This window comes from Anolis sagrei, chromosome 3 (genome assembly GCF_037176765.1).
Source record: "Anolis sagrei isolate rAnoSag1 chromosome 3, rAnoSag1.mat, whole genome shotgun sequence".
NCBI lineage: Eukaryota > Metazoa > Chordata > Lepidosauria > Squamata > Dactyloidae > Anolis > Anolis sagrei.
The window spans coordinates 219,313,804-219,334,581 of NC_090023.1; the positions used below are offsets into that span (position 1 = coordinate 219,313,804).

Here is a 20,778-nt window from a genome sequence, read left to right on the forward strand (position 1 = left end):
CCTTATTTATTTATTTATTTAGAACTTTTATATACCGGTCTTCTCAACCTCCGCAAAGGGACTCAGTCCGGTTCACAACAAAAGATTCATAAACAATAGTTTAAAACATCACATCCCATAATTCACTAAAACATTAAAATACGATCATATAATTACATAATGCAAAGTCGTCAAAATGAAGTCACAATTGCGTTTTTCACTGTTTTTATGAGTGATGGTCACTCTTTGGCCTGATAGGTGTATTGTGTCCAAATTTGGTGTCAATTCGCCTAGTGGTTTTTGAGTTATGTTAATCCCACAAACGAACATTACATTTTTTATTTATATAGATCGGTATCTCTTATAAGGGGTTGATTTATCCTCAATTCTACTAGTAAAACTGAATTACTGTGTCGCAAGATGAGGCATGTCTAAAAACGTGTGCCACCAACATTAAATGTTTGGAAAGCTCTCCTCTTAAGTTCATTTCATTAGAGAAAGCCAATTCTCTAACTAGGAACAAAAGAAGAGTCTCAACTATTTTACTACTGCAAATCAAAATTAGGTTTGAATGAGCATAACCACTTCGTAATTTTGAATTGCAATGCATTTGTGTTAGCCGACAAGTGTCTAAAAAAAATTCTAACAAAACAAAAGCTTTAACACAGTTCCTAAAACGCCATGTGCACATGGGGGTGAAAATGTGTTGTCACTCAACATAAGCATCAGCAAACCATCACAAGCAACTCATGAAAACCCACCCACTCATCTACCGTTGCAATGTTACTGGTTTTCTTGGTATGTGCTTCTCTCCCCTTCTCCAAGGGACAGCTGCGAGTATTTTTAAAAGTCCTATAAAATCTATTTTGGCTAGAGACTCTGATAGGATCAATGAGGTTAAAGAAAAGCAAGAAAGGTCCAATGCCAAGGCCCTTCATGATTTAGGCAAATACAGAAAAGGCGAGGAAGTATTTGATTAAAAGTAAAGGTAAATGTTTCCCCTTGATGTTAAGTCTAGACATGTCCAACTCGGGGGGGGGGGGGGGGGTGCTCATCTCCATTCCTAAGTCAAAGAGCCGGTTGTCCATAGACATCTCCAAGGTCATGTGGCAGGCATGGCTGCATTAAGCCATTACCTTCCCGCAGCAGCAGTACCTACTGATCTTCTTACATTTGCATGCTTTAGAACTCCTAGGTTGGCAGAAGCTGGGCCTAACAGCGAGAGCTCACCCTGCTCCCCAGATCTGAACCACTACCTTTCATTTAGAAATTTCAGCAGCTCAGCGGTTTAACCCACTACACCACCCATCTTTACTTTGTTACTGTGTTACTTTGTTTGAATTCTTCTCCTAACTTCTTAAAATATATGCATATACAGAGGGACAGAGAGAAATTATTTCAGATTGATGTCAGCGGCTGGCACTGAGGGAAATATTAATCTACACCAGCTCCAAGGTGAGGACAGATCTGCTATACGTAGGTTTGGAATATGTCAAAGGGCCAGGAAGACTGGAGACAGCATCTCTTTTAATAACTCCTTTCAAATTAATTTCATACTGGAGAATCAGCTTTAAAGGTTCCCACCACAGCTGGAAGGCCAACAAAAATAGATGTATTCCTTTTATTGCTTCTTTAAATTAGGTAAAATTAAGTGTTGGTGATGTGCATAGTGAGGATATGCACCAGAGCTTTCCAAACGATGTGCTGAGACATGTTGGTTTATCAGCTGCAGTATGTATGTGTGTCACACAAATGTAACAAGCAACCTGTGAGTCTACGTAAAATAAGCAATAAATCATATATTTTCATAATATAAATAAAAGGTTTTCACAAGATATGTTGTGTCCCCATACTTCCCGCTGTTATAATTTATGTATGTGTCCCTATCTATTGTAAGGGGTCGGTATAACCTTTGATTTGCTAGAAAACTGAATTACCGTGTTGCAAAATGATGCATGTCTAAAAATGTGCAACCAATATGAAATGTTCGGAAAGTTGTGATGTGAAATGAAATGAAATAAAACTTTATTTATAATCCACACTATCTCCCTGAAGGGACTTGGCATACAACAAAATACACAATGGCAAGCATTCAATGCTGACAGTAATATGTAAACAAATCAATAAACAAATCAAGAGCAACTCAATAAATTATAAAGCAACATCAATGACCAAGACATAACATAATCCACATAATTACTAACGTATTAAATCCTTTACATGTACACATATATCCTTGCTAAACTATTACACACACTAATGAATGAACTAATATTTTACCTCAAATTTATCAAGAGATGGAATTTCTGATTTCCTTCTAATGCCCCTGGACCCTGGTTGAAGGCTTCACAGTATCTTCAGCCTTTTCACTTACTCTGTTGAATAAAACAGCTTCAGACAGTGATAACTAGCATTTTATTCCAGCTCAGCTAATGATGATGATGATGATGATGACGTATAACCTGCGCTCTGTTCCTAAAGGGTCTCGGACTTTCCAGGAAGTTGTCTTACACAAGGTTACTTTAATATCAGTTCATCATTAGCATAACATGATTTAGTTCAACTTACTCTTCCATATTTTAAAATCTTCACAATCGAATAACACCCGAGGGGCAAAATAAGGCACCAGATTGACAGGTGACCTGCTATAAGACCTTCTGAAAGGCTGCAGCTTGAGCTGGAGGTCAGCTGTGATCAGCAGTGCTGCAGAATTTGAAGAGGCACGAATGGAGGGTGAAAGAGAGAAACGTGCCAAGAGGAAGGCGCATCAAGCCAACCCCGACCGAGACCGCCTTCCACCTGAAAACCAATGCCCTCACTGTGGGAGAAGATGCAGGTCAAGAATAGGGCTCCACAGTCACCTACGGACCCACAAGAATACTGATCCTGGAAGACTATCCTACTTGGCCAACGAGGGATCGCCTAAGTAAGTAAGTAAGAAATTGCAACCTCAAAATCATGGATACAAAAGTTTGTGAGGCTCATTATGATGGAGTTACAGAAAGGCTGGCACAGAGGAATAGAAACCAGTGCAACATGCTAGTTTGCAAACTGTCAGAAAAAGAGAGTCAAGCTGGATCAGAAAGGTCAATTTGGTCCAAAATCCAATGCAATAGGTTTGTCAATGGGAAACCCACATCCAGAACCTGGGTGCAAATGCAACCTCTGATCGCACATTCCACAGAAAGAGATATACTGATTTATTCCTTCTGATTAGTAGAAGTAATATATAGCTATCCTGACTGAGGGCCCTACCAGACAGGCCCTATATCCCAGGATCTGATCCCAGGTGTCCTGATTTAAAATGGATTATATTAATCCACACTGCCATATTATCTGGGATAAACAGAAAACCTGGGATCAGATCCTGGGATATAGGGCCTGTCTGGAAGGACCCTGAGTTATCATTGATGGCCCCATCCTTCAAAGGCTTACCCAACCCTCTTTAAAAATTATCCATGTCTACACCCATAACTGTGTCTTATAGTGGTAAATTCCATATTTGCAGTCAGTCTTCCATACTTGCAGATATGATTCAATTGTTCTCTCTAGGCATCTTTAGGTACTCGTTGGGCAACTTCTGCCAGACACTGAACAAAGGGAACCACTGGAGGACTTAGAGATTCTTAGAGAGAATGTTTTAAATCCAACCTGTGAATAATAATAGAATCATAGAGCTGGAAGACACCACAAGGGTCATTTAGTACAACCCACTGCCATGCAGGAAAATACAATCAAATCTGTAAAAGTTGACCAGCTCCACTTTCCACTCTTCTGTGGGGGGTCCTGTATCCTTAGCCCTAGTGAATATGGAGGGTTAAATGTATATGACTTGAATCTCTTGCCATTTGGCCCCTCTGCCTCCCTGGTCTCATGCCATGGATGTCAACTTCATGGCCATCAGATACCCACTTTATGAGGATGTTTGGGACAAGTTTGGCTCCAGGAAAAGAAGCATCATGGCACGGCATGATCACAGTATCTATAGTTTCTTAAAATCCAACTAAATAGCAGCCCACCAACTACAGCAACATTCACAACTTAGCAGGGTACTCTCTAGGTGTGCATCTAAGCTGTTCAGGCCCAGATTATTTGAGGAATCTCAACTCCACTTATAAACCTATATGGACATTGCAATTTTCGGAAGGGGCCCTCCTCTTGATCCTACCTCTGTCTCAAGCATGGCTAGTCGGGACGAGAGAAAGGGCCTTCTCTGTGGAACTCCCTCCCCAATGAGGTTAGAACTGCCCCTTCACTCCTCCCCTTGAGAAAGCTATTAAAATAATGCTTGTGTACATTAGCTTCATAACCCTGCTAACATCCATCTATTTATGATGCCACTTGTCATTTTATATTGTAGTGCCATTTGTCATTTTATTTTATTAGAGTTCATGCTCCTATTTTAAGCAGAACTTAACTGCTCAATGCATTCAATGAGGCCATAGTCCATTTGCTTGTTGATGATTGTTTTTGCCTCTTTTTAATTTTATTTAAATGTCAATTTAAGATGTTCTTTTATACTAGCTGTACCCGCCATGCATTGCTGTGGTCAACCTTCCCTCCCTCTTTCTCTCCTGCTTTCTTTCTTTCTTTCCTTCCTTCCCTCTTTCCTTCCTTCCTTTCCTTTTTTTTCTTTCCTTCTCTCCTTCCTTCTCTTCCTCTTTCCTTCCTTCCCCCCCTTTTCTTCCCCTTCCTCTTTCTCCCCTTTCTCCCTTCTCTACCTATTCTTGGACTGCAACTCTCAGCAATCCTCCTGATCTATCTATCTAATCTATCTATCTATCTTATTTGGATGATTGCTGGAAGTTACAGTCCAAGAATAGGAAAGTGGAAATATGCAAGGATTGGGATGCTTTCAAAGAAATCCAAGAAGAAGAAAGCTTGCATCTTGAAAGTAAAGTGCATTTGGATCATCCTCCTCTCCAAAAAGGCCTGGTCTAGGGGATGCTGGGAGCTGTAGTCTGGAAGAGAGAGTGGATATGCTATTGTGCGTTTTGTTTGCCAGGGTGAGTTGTTTTTGCACATGCGCTGTAGTGTCTTTTTGCTTTTTTGGCCTTTTATGTCCCATCTGTTGTGTTTTTCAGTGTTTTTATGAATGATGGTCACTTGTCGGCCTGATAGGTGTATTGTGTCCAAATTTGGTGTCAATTCATCCAATGCTTTTTGAGTTATGCTAATCTCACAAACCAACATTACATTTTTATTTAAATAGATTGTATGGGACATTGAATGTCTGCCTTGTTTTGGAAGTGTTAGGGATTCCTCATCTTCGGAGGAGGAAGGGGAGCAGGGAAGTGCTCAGAAATTGGAGGGAGAAGAAGAATCAGATGATGAGGGTTTGAAAGCGTCCACATTTCTATAGAGACGAAAAGAGAGAGCACAGACAGCATTCAGCTAGGACAGCTGCTAAAAACGCTGAGCTAATTGGGAGACGCCCTAGCACCTCCTGCATGGAGAATTCAGGGCTACAAATCAGGAGGAGTCAGCTTTTGCTGGTAACAACAACCCTGTTACTGCTGTTTTCACTCCAATGGAATCTGCTTTGTGTCTGCTGCTAAGAATTTAGTTCATCGTCCGTTGTCTGATGGAAGACTGGTGTTTCTTTTGGGACTTTAATTTGTGTCTGGATTAAGACTTTCTTGTTTTCCTTTGCACTTTTCAATTGCATTTGCTTATCCTTTGTGTTTACTGAAGTAAAGCATTTTTCTTTTACTTTCAACATTGTCTAAAGGCTATTTTGAAGGGCAACTCAGGACAGGAAGCCGCCCTGAATCTGCTTGGGGAGAGAGGTGGGTTAGGAATATTGTTATTATTATCTCTACACTGTAGAATTAATGCAGTTTGACAACACTTCAACTGCCTCAGTTCCATCAGGGGAATTGTAGTTTCACAAGTTCTTTTTAGCCTTCTCTGCCATAGAGTGCTGGTGCCTCACCAAACTATGAACCTCAGAACTCCATTGCATTAAGCCATGGCAGATAAGGCAGTGTCAAAATGCATTAATTCTACAGTGTAGATGCACTCAAATGCTACCTTAAGGGATGGGGTGTGTGTGTGAATTTGGAGTCCTATGTGTACTTGGGGAAAACCTTCCTGAGGGACTCTTTGTGAATCCTGGAATATCACAACATCACAATATTGCATTGTTGTGATCTTGAGGATTGGATCCAATGTGGATTTATTTATTTGCGACATTTACATGCCGCCCTTCTCACCCCGAAGGGGACTCAGAGCGGATTACAAGATATATATACATACAATATATTTTATTATTAGCATAGTACAATATAAGTATTAAATATTACTATATTGTATTATACCATTATATTGTAATATTATTAGTAATATTACATGTAATCTATATAAATAAAAATGTAATGTTCGTTTGTGGGATTAACAGAACTCAGAAACCACTAGACAAATTGACAACAAATTTTGACTCAATACACCTAACAGTCCAACAAGTGTTCATCACCCCTAAAAATATAAATACAGAACGGACTTTAAAACCCCCAAAATACACCATATATATATATATACACACACACACACTCATATACATATGCACATGCACACATACATACACATACGTATATATATACCCAAGCACACACAAATACACACACATACATTTACATACACACATATATACATATACACATGCACACATATATAAACACAAATATGTATATAGGCAAGCACACATAGACACAATATACATATACACATGTAAACACACAAATATATACACACGTATATACACATCTACACACACATATATACACCCACATATATATATATATATATATACAGAAACACACATATACACAGATACACAAATATATAAACACATATGTATACACACAAAACACATATATACAGAATGGGCCACAGCAACGCGTGGCAGGGGACGGCTAGTATAAATATATAATTATAATATCATATTATTAGTAGTACTATTATATTGCATTACATTATAACATTATAAATATTATATGTATATACAATATATAATATAATGCATTATATATATTGTTTAGACACCATCAAAATGTAAAGGAAGAGACAGGTGCAACTTTCCAGCCTTGCACGTGGGACTCCAAAGCGAAATCAACGCTAAAGACAAGGTTGCAATGCAGATTTTTTTTTTTAAAAAACCCTCTGATTTCTTTAAGCATGTCCATCTGTCGGGAGTGTTTTGATTGTGTATTGCTGCATGGCAGGACGAGGTTGGAAACTTGGAACTGGGTAGTTTTTTGGGGGAGGGGGAAAGATATTTCCCATCTTCTATGATTCTATGAACTTTCCTGCAAAGTGTATGGGAGAGTTTACCAATACAATTCGGAAAGTTCTCCTCCTTTCAAAGAGCAAAACTTGCCTCTTTTTTGCAAAAAGGTTCCCCTCCCCAACAACTAACTCACCCGGGAGCACTGGGCAGAGGCGACCCCGCGCATGCGCCGCAGCGCGCGCTTTCTCACCCCCCCCCCCTTCCCAGCCCGGTAAACCTCCCGCCGGATCTGCAGCGCCGACTCACCGGTGGCTCGGCTGAGAAGTTCTCCCCGGAAGGCCGCTGCGAGTGGGCGAGCCTCGCGCGTCAGCCAGCCAGCCAACCAAGGCACCCGCTTGAGGCTCCGCGAGGCCGACGCTTGCAACGCGCAGCCGCCATCCAGCGCCGGGGCCACCCAGGAGGCGCGGCTGCGCAGGCGGAGAGAGGCCGAGGGGCGGGCAGAGCCGGCAGAAGAAGGACCCCTCTCTCCCCCAGCCTGGTCTGCCCCGCGGCGCCCAGGATTGCCTCTCCCTAGACTCCCCCCGCGAAGGAGGGCTCCTTCTAGCTCAGAATCCTAGACAGAGACATCCCTGTTCTGTCATGCAGGGATACACAATCAAAGCACTCTCGACAGATGGCCATCCAGCCTCTGCTTTCAAACCTCCTGAGAGAGATACTCTTCCACATTAGTCATCCCCATCCTTTTACTTGTTAGAGACCATATTGTGTCATGCAGGGATACACAATCAAAGCACTCCCGGCAGATGGCCATCCAGCCTCTGCTTTCAAACCTCCAGAGAAGGAGACTCTTCCACATTAGTCATCCCCATCCTTTTGCCAGTTAGACACCCTATTCTGTTATGCAGGGATACACAATCAAAGCACTCCCGGCTGATGGCCGCGCAGGCTCTGCTTCCAAACCTCCAGAGAAGGAGACTCTTCCGCTTTAGTCATCTTCATCCTTTTACCAGTTGGAGGCCCTATTCTGTCATGCGAGGATACACAATCAAAGCAATCCCAGCAGATGGCCATCCAGTCTCTGCTTTCAAACCTCCAGAGAAGGAGACTCTACCACACAGGCCTGTAGCGAGGGGGTGGTTTTAGGGGTTCAACCCCCCCCCCGAAATGTTTCAGATTTTTTTTAAAAAACCTGGTTTACTCATGAATTTTAACTGGTTAACCAAATCCCCATGCTAAGTCTATGAGATGCAAAAAATTAAGAGTATCTCCAGAACTGCAAGCACTATCTCAAGCAAATATTGACAATTTATTCACACTGTCATTACTTGCAGCAATAGCCGATGTAGTGAAGCAACCAAGTTGGGTGTGTGTGTGCTGAATGCGGAGGCCAGACTTGGTGGAGGTGGTTGGCAGGGGTGGAGCTGCAGGCTACTGAAGGTTGCTCTGCCCCCTGCTGTGCTCTTTGCTTTAGCGTGCACTAGGAGGCAGGTTTCAACCCCGCCCCCTGAAATTTTCAACCCTCCCCAAAAATTTCAACACCCCCCCCCCCCGAAATTGTCAACCCTCCCCAAAAAAAATTTCTGGCTACGGCCCTGCTACCACATCTTGTTACCAGTTAGTGACCCTATTCTGTCATGCGAGGATACACAATCAAAGAACTCCCGGCAGATGGCCATCCAGTCTCTGCTTCCAAACCTCCAGAGGAGACTCTACCACATTAGTCATCTCTATCCTTTTACCAGTTAGCTCAGGCTGCAAGTGGTTAGTATAAAGCAGGCATGGGCAAATCTGGGCCCTCCAAGTGTTCTGGACTTCAACTCTCACCATTCCTAATAGCCTGCAAACAATCCCACCAGCACAACCAATCTGTAAAGCAAACAGTGTCAGATTTTGTGATATTGTCATGTTTTGATGGCATAGTAGTTTATCATCATCATCATCATCATCATTTAATAACTTATTAATTGCCCTCCATCCGAGAATGCTCTAGGCGATTTACAGCTAAATTATAAAAGATAAAATACATACATACAAAAATTAAAAATCAACAGAGATCGAATGCTCTAGTAAAAAGCCAGGTCTTAAGTGCGAGAGTAAAAGGCCCTAAGTCACGCATGGCTCTCATGTAGGGCGGCAAGGAATTCCACAAGGCAGGGGCAGAAATAGAAAAAGCCCTGCGTCTGGTCCTTTCCAAGTGCACTTCTCTAGGACCTGGTATATGGAGTAAGTCACGTTGGGCTGGTCGTTGCGACCTCCGATGATGGGAAAAGGAGAGGCGGTCCCTAAGGTACGATGGACCCTGGCCGTAAAGAGTTTTAAAGGTCAGAGCTAGCATCTTATACAGGCCAGGGTACTCAGTTGGAAGCCAATGTAAATGTTGCAGCACTGGTGTTATATGGCATTTCATGGGCGTTCTTGTGAGTAGCCTGGCTGCCGCATTCTGAACAATACGAAGCTTTCGGGTCGTAGACATCGGAAGGCCCTCATACAGGGCATTGCAATAGTCCAGCCTAGATGTGATCGTGGCATGGATGACAGTTGCCAGAGCCTCGTCAGATAGGTAGGGTGCCAGTGGCTTCACTTGTCGTAGATGGAAAAAGGCCTGTTTGCTGGCAGCAGCAATCTGAGCTTCCATTGTCAGCTGTGAATCCAGGATGACACCTAAGCTCTTAACAGTGGTTGATGGAGATAGGGCGGCACCATCGAAGGTGGGTAATGGAGGAGTCAGACCTGCCAGGTGGCCATACCAGAGAATCTGGCATGTGATGGGCTAGGGCAGGCATGGGCAAACGGGCCCTCCAGGTGTTTTGGACTGCACACAGACTACATTCTCATCAGCATATTGGTATATTATATGTATTATAGTATAATAATATAGTACAATATAGTCATATATAAGGTCCCCCTGGTGGTGGAGGCATTTAAACCGCTGAGCTGCTGAACAGCGGTTCAGATACGGGGAGTGGAGTTAGCTCCCGCTGTTAGTCACCGCTTCTGCCAACCTAGCAGTTCGAAAACATGCAAATGTGAGTAGATAAATAGGTACTGCTTTTGCGGTCCATGCAGTCATGCTGGCCACATGACCTTGGAGACATCTGCGGACACCGCCGACTCTTCGGCTTAGAAATGAAGATGAGCACCAACCCCAGAGTTGAACACGACTGGACTTGATGTCAAGGGGAAACTTTTTGAAAATATGACAATGTAGACTCATATTATCCAGTTCAAAGCAGATAATCTGTATTCAGAAACTGGATCATATGACCATGTAGATGGGTCCTCCATTCTCCCTGAGCCAGAGGCGTCACAACTCAGGAAACCCTCAGGTGTTGTTCAAGCAAAATAATGTGTGGAAACTGTAGGTGGCTCCTATACTTTTAATGGCTGTGCAGAAGAGAGAATTCCATCAGGTATGCAGCCAGGTCACAAACAACACCTGTTGAAAAATCCTCTTCCACACAATTATTAGAGATGCCAGTGCCCTCTCCAGTTTTCCCTCTGACAACTCTAACAATGAAATTGGATCTTGTAACATCATTGAGACTAAGAGAAAGAAGCTGGTAGCATAAGTTTTCATTGACTGAAGGGTATTTCAACAAAGGAATCCTAGCAGTTTAGCAAGCTCTATTGCAAAGAGCCGAAGAACTCTTTGCAATGTGTCTACAACATTACAGAACTGGTGCTAATCTGGTGTAAAAGTGGGGATTTTTTAATGTCCCTTTTCTTCTTTTTTAATTGTTTTTTTAAATCTGAAACTGCCTTTAATGTCTTACATTCTATAATATCTTTAAATTTTCAGTTGATGTCTTACATTCTATAATATCTTTAAACACAGGTTGCACAACCTTTTCCTGGGGTCCTTTAGCACTAGCTTTACCTTAGGTTGGCCATAAGTTGGAAACAACTTGAAGACACACAACAACAACAACAACAAAAAACACCCAATTGTTGTGTTTCTTCCAGTGGTTTCCAACTTATGGCCAACCTAAGGTAAAGCTATCACAGCTTTAGCAGACAAGAGTCCTTTGTCCCACCCTGGTCATTCCACAGATATATAAACCCTTTTTCCTGGTTCCAACAGACCTCACTACCTCTGAGGATGCTTGCCATAGATGCAGGCGAAACGTCAGGAGAGAATGCCTCTACAACATGGCCATATAGCCTGAAAAGCCTACAACAACCCAACTATCACAGCTGTTTCATGGCAAGATTTGTTCAGAAAAGGTTTTACATTTCCTTCCTCTGAGGCTGAGGAAATGTGACTTGCCCAAGGCGACACACTGGGTTTCATGGCTAAGTGGGGATTCGAACCCTGTTCACCAGCATCATAGTCCAGTGCTCAAACCATTATATCACATTGTCTCCCTAGGGTGGAATAGATGCCTCTTAAAGTTCCTCTGATTCTTTAGTTATTTACTATCATGAGAGTATTACTGTATATGATGAAGATCGGCTTGTGGAATATAAGCAACTTGATAAGGGATTTTCTGTGTTAGTAGGCATTGCAGAGACTTCACTAATGGAGTCTTTTTGGCTGCAAATTCAACACAGCTGTGTTTAAGCATGTAAAATCAGTTGGTGTGTGTGTTAACTGAAAAATGCAATGCATTAAGCTGATTGGTTGGGTTATTCCCGGGGTGTTAGCTGAGCCTGGGAGTTCTGGCAACAGTTACATGTTTAGGTTTTCTGTGCAGGAGCTTGCCAAGACAAGTAGTATAATTTTCTGCTTTTGAGCTGCTGGAAGAAGATCCTTCACATGGACATTCAAGGACCATTTGAATCTCTCTCAAAGGACATTTTGCGAGTCAATGCAACTGTTCGCATGACTATATATGTTGCTCTGCATAACAAAGAGTACACAGCTTATTCTTTACTGAACATTTGCATGGCATATCTTTTCTCTAGCAAGGCAGTGTGTGGATTGGCGAAGATGTGAACTATGTGTGATTTTCATTCTGCCACAAGCTGCATGTCTCCCCAAACAGTGTGTCTACCTACTGTCAATAATGGACTGGATGAGGACAAACCAACTGAATATTCAGAAAAGACAGAAATTAAGAAAAGCTTCTTTCATTGGATTCTGTTGGAAATTTCTAATTGCTATTTGATAGAATCTCATCACAATGAACTAGCATTTGATTCACGGGTGCTCAGATACTGAACTATGGTTAGCAGAACTGTATTTTTTTAATTGGCTTGTTATCATAAAAAATAAAACAAAAATCTTGCTATTTTAGATTGTTTTATTTGTTGTTTATTTGTTCAGTCACTTCCGACTCTTTATGACCCCGTGGACCAACCCACTCCAGAGCTCTCTGTCAGCCGTCTCCACTTCCAGCTCCTTCAGAGTCAAGCCAGTCACTTTAAGGATATCATCCATCCATCTTGCCCTTGGTCGGGCCCTCTTCCTTTTTCCTTCCATTTTTCCCAGAATCATTGTCTTCTCTAAGCTTTCTTTTCTTCTCATAATGTGGCCAAATACTTCATCTTTTCCTCTAATATCCTTCCCTCCAATGAGCAGTTGGGCTTTATTTCCTGAAGTATGGACTGGTTGGATCTTCTCGGGGTCCAAGGCACTCTCAGACCTTTCTTCCAACACCACAGTTCAAAAGCATATATCTTCCTTCACTCAGTCTTCCTTATGGTCCAGCTCTCACATCCATAGATTACTACGGGGAATATCATTGCTTTAACTATGCGGATCTTCATTGCCAGTGTGATGTCTCTACGCTTCACTATTTTATCGAGATTGGTCATTGCTCTCCTCTCAAGAAGTAAACATCTTCTGATTTTCTGGCTGCAGTCTGCGTCTGTAGTAATCTTTGCACCTAGAAATACAAAGTCTGTCATTCCCTCTATTTGCCAGTTGACAATCAGTCCGGTTGCCAGAATCTTGTTTTTTTTTTATGTTTAGCTGCAACCCAGCTTTTGCACTTTCTTGTTTCACCTTGGATAGAAGGCTCCTCAGCTTCTCCTCTCTCTCGGCCATCGAAGTGGTATCTTCTTCATATCTAATGTTAATGTTTCTTCCAGCAATTTTAACCCAAACTCAAGCTCCAGCAGCACGACAAGGCAGCGATCCTTTGCTGGAGAGATTGCTTTATAGTTTTGCATTTAAATGTAGCCAAACTGTGGACATGCTCACCAAGTACAACAGCAGAAAGATTTGGCATCATTTGTAGGATGGAGAACAATGTTAGATAAAGTCCTGAGAAAATAAATTGGACACATCCCAGAGTATTTTCCCATAAGGGCCCATTCTTGCTAGCTTAGTGAGAAACATTGAAGAAAATAATGGTTAACAAATTCAATGGAAAATGTTGCTCTTAAGCCAATTACTATGTGAACTTTTCAGTTAGCACTACTCGACTTCCTCCAGTTACAGGGCACTCTCAAGCTGTTTCCCAGTATCATGCTATTTCTAGCCTAGTTGCACAGTAGATACAGTATCAGGAATTGGCACAACTAGTCCTTGTTGTCCTTATTAAATATAGGTGACCTCTTCTGCTCTTGTATTGAAAACCCCATGGGGCACAATGAAGTAAACACCATGGAAACCTCCAGGTAAACCATTTCTTCCAGACAGTGAGCCCTTTTTCCTTACAAATAACTTTTGCAATCTTGTGTCCTGGTTTTCATTTGTGTCCTGGTTTTCATTTGTGAAATACTGGAGAGTATGTCACACTACATTAGCATTGTGTTATTATTTTGCCTGAACTGCCATGGTTTCAACCCATGGATTCCTGGAGTGTGTTTAGTGAGGCACTAGAGCAATCTAAATACCTCACCTCTGCACTGCAAATCCTATGATTCTATGGAATGTTGCCTTGGCAGTTTCTAAAAGATCTTTCTAAAAATATCAATTAAGGTATGAGATCTGCCTTGTGTGCTTTGCCATAAAAGCAGGTGACCAGAATTCTTAGCCGTCTCCTTATTTTACTTTAGTATTCTGTTGTTATCTGATAAACCAACTGCTTCTCTATCTTTATAGTTATTAAAGATGGGGGCTTTTCCCATCTTCTGTTTGAGTTTCTTTTGTGCTTCTCTCCACCCTTGTGCAATAGTTTCCCTCACACTGCATGTAAACCATGAACAAGGGTAACTTCTTGAATTTTGTGCCTGATCAGCAGCAAATTTCTAGATGAGCTTTTGCAATTGTAGTTTAATATTGGAGCATTTGGAGAGATTGCTTATGTCAAATGGAAGTAAATGCAGTATCATAAATGTATAGGCTTAGTACTTTGCCCCGTGTATTGATAACATTAACTGACAGACAAACCTATCACAGTGTTTCATTGGCAAGATTTATTAAGAGTAGTCTGCCTTATCTGCCCATGAGGCTGAGTGGATTTCCATGGTTAAATGGGTTTGGTTTTCTTTCGTGTCAGGAGCGACTTGAGAAATTGCAAGTCACTTCTGGTGTGAGAGAATTGGCAGTCTGCAAGGACATTGCCCAGGAGACGCCCATATATATATATATATATATATATATATATATATATATATAATCGTGTCAGGAGCGACTTGAGAAACTGCAAGTCGCTTCTGGTGTGAGAGAATTGGCCGTCTGCAAGGACGTTGCCCAGGGGATGCCAGGATGATTTTGATGTTTTTATCATCCTTGTTGGAGGCTTCTCTCATGTCCCCGCATGAGGAGCTGGAGCTGATGGAGCTCATTCGCCTCTCCCCGGATTCGAACCTGCAACCTGTCGGTCTTTAGTCCTGCCGGCACAGGGGTTTAACCCACTGCGCCATGGGGGGCTCCATTCCAGATGCCCAGATGTTTTACCATCCTTGTGGGAGGCTTCTCTTATGTCCCTACATGGGGAGCTGGAGCTGACAGAGGGAGTTCAACCCACTCTCCCCAGATTCGAACCGGACCTGGCAGTCATGTCTGCCACAACAACTTTGGGTCTGTCCCAAGCACACTCTAGACCTTGTTTTCTGTACAAGGTCTGATGCTGATCTGGCACTGCTGTATTGCCATGGACTCACATCTTGGCCAGGTTTAGATTGACTGAGACTCAGAGCTTCTATAGGGGAAGGAGCATTAAAATGGCAATCACAGGAGCCTTATGGATTTGGATTGATCCATGGTGGCTCTTGGGAAATTCCCATGTGCCTTAGCAAGTGATTCTTCCAAAGCCCCAGCTGATCTCTGGAATGGGAAAAGGACCAGGGAGATGAACACAATTGCCCATAACCCCTTCTTCTCACAGAATGCTGCTAAACCAGTCCACTGGTTTTCTAAGGAGCTGGAAGCAATGAAATATGAGATATGAGATGAAGGACAGAGTGACAGTGGCAGAAAACAGAGTGAATCCAACCATGTCTTGTTGCAACAACTCCACTGGCTGCTGGTCCATTTCCAGTCAGCATGTAAAGTGCTTGTTTTGATTTATAAAGCCCTATGGTTTCTGCCCAGATAATCTGAAGGAAAATGCCTCCCTTTATGGGCCCATTAGAGCTCCAAATGATCTGGAGAGGTCCTTGTCCATTCCACCACTTCTCTGATTGATTGGTGGGCATAAGACCCTTATTCATTTCTGTGAGGTTTATATGGGAAATGTTTTGGTCAGCTGAACTTCTCCATGAGCACAAAATTCACGCAGCAGTCTGTGAAATGTAATCTTAATAAATGTATAATTACTTCTAATGCTTTCAGGAATGTACTAAAGAGAGGGAAGACCACTTAGGCCAGCTTTCCAAAAGGAATATACATTGAATTCACATCGTTAGGAATATTGCTTAATCTGATTTTAAATAATGGAGATTTTAGTGCCGTTATAAACTTTTCAGCAAATAGTCTAGAATTCACAATAGCACAGAATTTAGTTGAAAATTTCTCATGTCTGTTACTTTCCTTGTGACTTTCCATAATTGCCTAGTTGTAGGTGGAAACAGAAGGCTAGATTACAAAAGCAACTGTATCCTTCTCCTGGGTCAAACTGTTCTCACAGCACTCACAGTGGCATAACATGCTCTGGAAAATGGCATTTTCCCTGCAGAAGCTATCATTTTAAGCATTTGGAAAGTAAATGTTCCTTTCTGCAAACACAGAAAGGTTTTCTTGTGGAATCTCAATCTGAATGGCCTAAACTTAAATTCTCAAGAAGTAAAAAGAATGCAAATCAAAATGATACAAATTAGCAACATTTATTCTGAAGTAGGATTTTTTTTGGCAGAGATTACAGTAAGAATAGATTTGTTTAAAAACATACAAGTTCTATTCTTTGGATGAGTTACATTCACATGCTTTTCACCCTCACTTAAATACTGCTACATACCATACACAGTAGCTTTAAGCGAATCACTGATAAATTGTCATGAAAACAAATCACACATACTTATAAATACATACATTAGAATGTCAACTCATGCACTTGAGTATAAGAAAGGAAAAAAATGATCTTAAAATTAAGTAGGTCAATATGTTCGTAATGGACATCAATAAAAATAATATAATTTGACTAATATTATCTCACTAGTTCAAACCTTTGAAGTATAACTGGAAGATCTTACCTGGTGGGCTTCATATGAGGTTAGCTGCCATTTTTCTTGTAGTACTGACAAATATTCAGAAATTTGTTTAACTGAATGGGGAAGCAATGTTGGCCTATTTGAATGCTTCTAATCTGTATGTAATTTAAAACTTATCACACCAATGTCTTGTATGCCCCAGTTAAACCCCTAAATCGAATTTACGGCCTTGCAAAAATATTTTCATGGTGCTTAAAAGTCAGCATAGATGACACACTGTAAAATAGAATGCACTATATTTTTCAAGAAGGCACTTTTCTCAAAATTTGGGTGGAGTCTTTTAAAGAACGAAGTTACAATTATTTCCCAGAGCAACTGTTTAGATGAATGGAAAACTTGACAGAAATCTGGCATCTTTGACTTAGAATCCATGTCATGTCTATGTCTAAAGCAGGCACACCTATTTCTTTACCACTTTTCCATGGAGCTGGCAGTATGAATTTACAGTCTTGGGGAAGAATGTTAAAACTGCAGCCAATGTAACTCACAGTGACCAAGTATGACTGAGCTATTCTTTAAAACCAGTGTGAAGTATTTCTTCTGCTAAAATCCAGTAACCATCTTCAAACTGTGTATAGATAACATATACTTTTTGCATTATGGCAAGTATTTCAAAATATTCCCAAATTAAACAGTATTGTTAATGGGGATTATGAAATGTTGCTTCATACTTTGTGAGAGGTGTCACTCTAAAGCTTAATGCTGAGCAAATACTTTCTCACAATGGGAAACGGTAGAAAAATCTTACAACTAAACCCACTGAAAATAAACAGTATGTATTTCTGAGCTAAAATGTATAGCATTGCATTACAAAAATATTTTGTCAAGTATATATGCACCAAACTTGTTGAAAATTTAACCACACACTAAAGTATTTGGCCTAAATCAAATTATTAGTCCCAACTAAAGTGGACTCACTGGACCAACAGGAATGTAGTAAATCACACTTTTGTCAGTTCCATTGATTTGATGAGTCTACTGAATTTGGAATTAATAGCTGAATGATGATTTCACTATCAATCTTTTTTCAGACTTAATATAACAACCCTCCTCTCAAATGTTCTGTTAAAAAAATCACAACCACAACTAGAATACAATTTCACGACTATGAAAACTGAGTGTATTTACAAAATAGGAACAATTTTATACATGAATGTCAATAATAACTGTAACATATAAAGACAACACAAAATGCAGAGCTCACTTAGGTGATCGTTAATTTCTATTTCTTTCAACAATGCTTATACTAATTATTGCCTCAACACAAAGGCAACATACGGTATATATTTGTCAGTGACAACGGTCCTCATTCACGGCTTTTTGTTTGACAGATAGAGGGAAACTAGTGAAAGACATCCATTTAAAGATTGTGAAAGCAAGCCTTTTAAATTACTTGTCTTAGACTATAGGTCACATTAACCTTGGTAACACCGTATAACAAATGATTTCAGCTTGAAAAATATGTGATTCCTGAGTGAATTATTTCACAATGGTATAGTATTCTTTCATTATTCAACTGCTGATTTTGTCGCTGGTTTTAGAATTTTCCTTCTTTATGAGTATTAGTGCAACTGTGTTGAGCAAGAAAAAACATATGAAATCCATGATTTCCCCAGGAATGGGTTGTTCCCAGGATCCCTGATTGAGGAGGTAGAACCTACAGTCTTAAGGCTAAAAGTATATATTGGCGCTTAGGTATTTGAATTCCACATATGAATAAACTTTACTATCAGACTGTGGAACATCTTGCTGTTTGTCCACAGCTGGATGACAATCAGGATGAAGGTTAAGGCATATTCAGTTTTGGATACAGATTAAGGCTGTATCTCAGAATCAGATCCCAAATTATCTACCTATCTCAGATTATCTGGCAGCGGAGACTGATATAATCCAGTTCAAAGCAGATAATCTGGGATCAGATCCTGGGATATAGGACAATGTAGATCCAGCCAAAGGCAGGCACTATTACACAAAATCTGTGTTTCTATATATATACACATGCGTGAGAGGTCAAACTCTGCTCCTTGGGACTTCTATCTGAACAGATATGTATATTTTATATTGTCACAAACTAACTTATGTTGTAGCAATGTAGAACTAGAAAAACAAATACATAAACCCAGTAGTACCTTTGAGGACTGGGACGAAAGATATAGCACAAGCTTTTTTACTCAGTCCACTTCATCAGATGCTGTTGGAATCCTTTATATCTTTTAGACTATAACATGCTAACACAGCTCACTATGAACAATATAAAAAAGAAATAATATAGCAAAGAAGGGTAAACACACTTGAATTCAGATTAAATAATATACAGTATAACAATTTCTGTTGAAGGACGCAGGTTACTGCAGAATGAATAGCTGTTTCCCCTTTCTTAGTGTGATGGCCCATGCAAATTCCACTTCAGTGGTCCAAAGGAGGAAGTGACAACACAAGGAAGTACAAAATAAGCTAGATAGAAGGTAAGTACATTTCCTACAGATAGCAATCACTCCTTATTCTGGCATAAATGTCTAACTACAAACAACTGTTTGATTGATATATACTGATAACAATTTGAACAATACCCAGGTATGTACAGAAACTGTTTTTTCTTAACTGGCTTTGTGAAAGTGTTTAAAATATGGATGTTGCGAAGATGATTTAAAGAAGCTGATGGATCAAAGCAATGTGCAGCATGGCTGGAATATAATGCCAATTTCATGTAGAACTACTGTTTCTATGAGAGAAATAACTGATACATTTTATGCCTTATAACTCAAGCATGGGCCAACTTTGACCCTCCTGGTATTTGGACTTTAACTTCCACACTTCGTAACTGCCAGCAGACTGTTAGGAATTGTGGGAGTTGAAGTCCAAAACACCTAGAGGGCTGAAGTTGGCCTATGCCTGTTATGACTGCTCATGTTCTGCTGTGACTTCAACATTGGCTCCATCAGTATATTTGAGGGTGGAATGAAACCTACAAGAGCTCATGCTAAAATGAATAATTCTTAAAGATGAATCAAGATTACTTCTCTTACTCCTTTCCTTTTCATACTTTATACGTGAAGTATAGCAATTAATCATATCACATAGACCCACAACTTCTTGCTAAAGGTTAAGAGACATATGCATACTAAGTATTTCCTTTCTTTGATGGAATAGGCAACAGTAAAATTGATAGTAGTCAATTTCTTGATATATTCGTCCAAATGGTTATTTTTCATTATATTCATGGATCAAAAACTCAACTGACAATGTTTTCATTTAACTGAAGTTATCTGAGTGTGAAAGGTAGCAATAGAAATCTAGAGAAATGTGTGACAAAAAAATCTTATATCAAAATGCATGCGCTACACAGATTTATAGTAGGCAATTGTGACCTGCTATCTTCTAGCCCCAGATGCCCTTCAGATATGATTTCTAAGCAATTGAGGAATGGCCAAGATATTTTAGTTTAGAAAACATTCAGAGCAGTCCTGTTGCCACTTCAAAGTAACACTAAAGCTCACCGAATATACTTAGGGTACGTAATAATTGAAAATATTGTTTACTAGCAAGGTGTCTATCATGTCATTGTTCTATATTTAATTAACAGAAAATCTGTTTTGCTGCACTAGGCAGTTAATATGCAGTGGTGTACTTCTGTATCCAGTATTGACAGCACTAGGGTTTTCTTTCCCTTTTAGTCCTGCTGCAATTCTCTCTGGCATCAAAAACGGTTCCAGAGAGGTTTCCAGCCCTTTGGAGCAGGCTTTTGGGGTGCAAGATGAAGGCGGAATCACAAATTCTGGTGGAAGCTGCAGTGGGAGTACAAAAGCTAATCCTAGTGTAGAACCCCCCCCCCTTTTTTTAAAGTGTAGAACCCTTATATTAATATTAATTCATTCAATGAAAGAAATAAGAAAAGTTAATTTGGCAATTGAAGCCATGTCATTTTAGACAATTTAAACATAGTTTGTGTATATGAATTATCTTAAAAAGCAAAGTTAACACTACTTACCACAAAAAGATATGAAAACATGAAGACATCAGTAAAAACAGGC

The 20,778-nt window shown here is 40.4% G+C and overlaps 1 protein-coding gene across 3 annotated transcripts in view; it reads right to left on the reverse strand.

The window, feature by feature from the left end:
- YEATS2 (YEATS domain containing 2) overlaps window positions 1-7,651 on the reverse strand; it is an 81,142-nt gene extending 73,491 nt beyond the window's left edge. For 2 of the 3 annotated variants that reach the window (XM_067465887.1, XM_067465885.1), the window contains exons 1-2: window positions 7,514-7,651; window positions 2,260-2,354 (exon numbers count right to left, since the gene is read on the reverse strand). The gene's annotated coding sequence lies outside the window, so the exon portion shown is untranslated. The remainder of the gene's footprint in view (window positions 1-2,259; window positions 2,355-7,513) is intronic. The other variant, XM_060768167.2, reaches the window with a different exon arrangement.
- Window positions 7,652-20,778: the final 13,127 nt, after the last annotated feature.